The sequence below is a fragment of the Schistocerca gregaria genome, chromosome 4 (genome assembly GCF_023897955.1).
Source record: "Schistocerca gregaria isolate iqSchGreg1 chromosome 4, iqSchGreg1.2, whole genome shotgun sequence".
NCBI lineage: Eukaryota > Metazoa > Arthropoda > Insecta > Orthoptera > Acrididae > Schistocerca > Schistocerca gregaria.
The window spans coordinates 6,934,419-6,938,455 of record NC_064923.1 but is presented as its reverse complement, the minus strand read 5'-3'; the positions used below and the strand labels follow the sequence as shown (position 1 = coordinate 6,938,455).

General features: G+C 37.2%; 1 pseudogene; it reads right to left on the bottom strand.

Annotated features, from left to right (window-relative positions):
* Positions 1-257: 257 nt before the first annotated feature.
* On the bottom strand, positions 258-3,421 carry LOC126266648 (uracil phosphoribosyltransferase homolog; annotated as a pseudogene).
* Between the last annotated feature and the right edge of the window lie 616 nt (positions 3,422-4,037).

Genomic DNA, 4,037 nt, shown 5'->3' with positions numbered 1-4,037 from the left:
CAAGTGCCAGTCAAAACTCGCGGTGTCGGCACTCTGCCGACCATTTCGCTAGTTAACACCGGTCTTGTTGTGTGTGTTTCAAGCTCAAGAGCATCTCCAAGCAAAAAATGGTCAACAGCAACATTCAGACGGTTTCGTACTGCTCAATTGCTACATTAAAACGGTATGTTTCTTTCTCAGAACTGGAAAAACACGAGCGTGACAGCATTCGAACCTGTAATCTTCAGATCCGAAGTCCGACGCCTTATCCATTTTTTTTTTAACAAACATTGTATAACTTTATTACACAATACAGGTACAAACATTTAGCAACATGACAAGTATTTATGAAGTTTCAAATGTGTAAGAATAAAGAAAAATTTTAAACGTGTTTACTTTCACATAAGTGTACCTTTAAACCACTGTCTCAATAAACATATACATCTGAACTCTCAAAAGAAGTATGACTATCAAGTTATCACATATTCGAAGAGAATCACACCATCAGAACAGTTAAAGATCAGATACATAAGTGAAATTCATATGCCGAAACAAGTAGTCACCTTCAACTCATGAAAATATCCCACAACACTATGACATAAATGCATTACAATGGAAGGCTCTGAAATTTCAAACTGTGATTTTAACATTAATAATCAACTGCTTCAGGAACAATGGCTATCAAACATAATTTATCACATGTTGAACTAGAATTACATATAATTACAATTAATAAAGTAAAGAAATTCTAGTCATCTGCAAATTAAGAGAATTCTAAAAAACTGTGTACATGTAACAATGGCGACATCAGAATTTCAAGCAGCAAATTTAACATTAAGAATTAGCTCTTTCAGGAACAAAATTAACCAATAAATACTAAGTTAGAATTAAAACTGAATATGCCTGTACAATGATTTTTACACAAAAAGAGGCAAAGTAGGAAGTAAAATTTTTGGACACACGACTAGTATTTAAACTGAATCAGGAGATTCATATTTCCATAATCATCGCAGAGTTCTTATACCAAAAGACATTTCACTATAATTTAGCAGTCCACTAGTAAATTGCAGTTAACAACATCAGTACCCTGCAGTAATTACTACACATCCTGACACTGACAAAATCTGCCTGACTAGTTTTAATTTCTTCATGTAAAAGATCACCACAACTATGAATTTCTGTTTAATTCTTACTAAGTTACTAGAATACCATTAGCAACAGCAGGTACAAACTTAAGTTATCACAACTCAGTTTCAACTAATGCTTCTCATTATAAAATGTTTGTTATATTTAAACTGGTTCACCGGTATAAGGGACATATAGCCCTTCTGATCTCATCAGCCACCTAGTTTTAAGCAGAATTGTAATATACGAAATTCGAGAAATACAGAAGTGATATAAATTAGTAACATACGAAAGGGCAACTGGACAAAAATCACTTGGCATTATATGCATGTTATTGGGAGCAAGCCCTAGCCTTGCTCTGAATTAGGAACATGCTCATTTAGCAGCACAATATTTACTCTTTCATCACACAGAGTATCATCACAGGTGAACATATTAAGTACCATTTGGAATTCCTGAACCAGGCAGACATTAAACACCAAACCTTTGGATTGATAGCCTGACACTTAACATGACACATAAAAAGCCACAATGTACATCAATAAAGATTATTAAAGACTTGGACAACTAGCCAAAAGGAATACCCATATTACATTCAGAATAATAAGTATAAACATCAGCTGATAAAATCTAAAAATGCAGTTATAAATTAACGTATGTGTCTATTCTAAATAGTAGTGATAATGTACTAGTACACATGTAACGTCTTTCTCTTGAACAAACAATAATGACAAAAAAATTGAAACGCTTAACTTGCTGACTGCCACAAGGCTGCCGGCAGCAAAAGCAAAGCCACACGCATGACACTGTGGCCTGGTGGTGAAACATTCACAACTATGCATGCTGCAGCCGTTGTGTTGAAAACTTATAGTTTCATTCAATACTTGATTTTCTTGTTTCAAGTTTTGATGAAACTATTCATCTCATGTCTCCACTGGTGTGATTTCAGCTCAATTTTGAATGGAGACTGGTAATGAAAAAAGCAACAAATATAAAAACATAGAACCTTAGGTTTGCTTTTCACTGTATCTTGGTAGCTTCTTCTACTGCTAATAAGCATGTGTACTAACTAAGAACAGTTTTAAGCTCATGTTTTGACATTAAAATATGTTTAACATAATAGTTAATTACTGTGTTATGTAAGTATACAATCAATACTGGAAAAATGTGGTGCAGGGCACACATCTAATAAGTACCATTAATTTGGAGAGACAGGTATAAAAACAGAAAATTAACGCTCTATGGAAATACTAAATAAAAAACGATTCATTATTCTTTGGAAACTTACACACTGTAAAAATAAGTTGTGCTATTTTCATAGGAAACTAAAACAACTGACTCACCAGTAATCAACCTTACTAAATTTACAGGAAAATCACTTCCTCGAATAAATTGTATCGTTAAAGAACACAATACTATTTGAAAAATTCATTCAAGAATACTTCGCAGTATTCTCCCAGAAGACAATGTTTAAGATGACATGTATCGCCGAATTTTCGCTTTCATTACAGCACTTCTAATTTGAGGATATCTGTGATTTTTCAATCAGTGCCAAAGTATTTTTGACCAAAATGGTTTGGAGCCACAGCATGTATTTCTGATGTTAATATCTTCATCTGTGGGTATGCTGCAGTCACTAGTTTCGCTGCAAATGGCGTGTAGAATAGATTTGAGGGAATTATATTTTCCTCTGGTACATGGTGTTCCCTGAGGACAGCAACTGCTTTAATCACCGTGTTCCCTGTACTCATGATAGGATACATCACAAGAACTTTTCTATCTGCGATGTCCTCTGGAAAGCGCGCATACACCACACGAGCTTCGTGAGTTTCTGCATCCGATTCTACCAGTATCTTCCCAATTCGAATTGAACGGCAACAACCGCGAAGCCCCTGTTCCATAGCTTCTCCGCTCCTTACTATACTAACTCCACAGTTTCCTTTCTGATACTTTAGTCCTTCGTACTTGGCCCCTGTCGGTGTCGTGACAACACATTTCGTGAATGGTAACTGAATCAGGCTTTCTTCAATTACGAGCCGGATCTGAAAAACGCATACTGTTGAACACGCGGATTATCCATGGTACTACGAAAATTGTGTCTTCATTAGCCTTGCGCGCTAGATGAACTTACTAAGCGATCTGCATAAAATTTGAAATCACTTCTGGAGGTATTTCTATCTCGCAGTATTGTCTGCAATTCCTTCACTTGATCATTGTTCGGCAGTATCTTCAAATTTGGACCGTAACCTTCTTTTACTTCATTTTTAAGTTCAGGTAATCTACTGATTAAACCACTTAATTCACCGGCACTTCACATAATATTGCGACGGATAATATTGTTCTCTTGTAATCTGATTACGATGAGAGCAGCACTTTACAGGCTCTTGTAAGCGCCTACGTAAATACCGAAAAAATCTTGTAATCCACACTGTCGTACATCCACATTGCAATTATCCATTGGGCCACACGGTCACTGACGGCCAACATTTACATGTATACGACTCATCTCGAAACGCTCACACCCCTGAGGATTTGTGTTTTCGTTCTACACAGCCGCTGCCCCTTGGTCTTTCCCACCCATTCGTTACATTCAACCTCTTACGAGACCAATCAAATATAGACTGAGAAACAAGACCACACACTTTGTGCATTGGGAAACGAAGGCAGGGCGTCCCTCGCTGCATTTGCTACGATGGCCATTTGCTACTTCTGCAGAAGCGGCGGCGGCGACGACGACGACGACGACGACGACCGCGAGAGGCTCTGAGATATGTGAGAAATACATCTGTAGAATGTAATTCAGACTGCCTCGTCCCACCTTATGCTGTACCGCTTTGGCAAATGCTTTATCTGCGCCATTCGCCTTAACCACATCTGAGAGTAATTCTTAAAAAAACGCCGGTTGCTAATTGTTCGTCATCACAGATACTGTT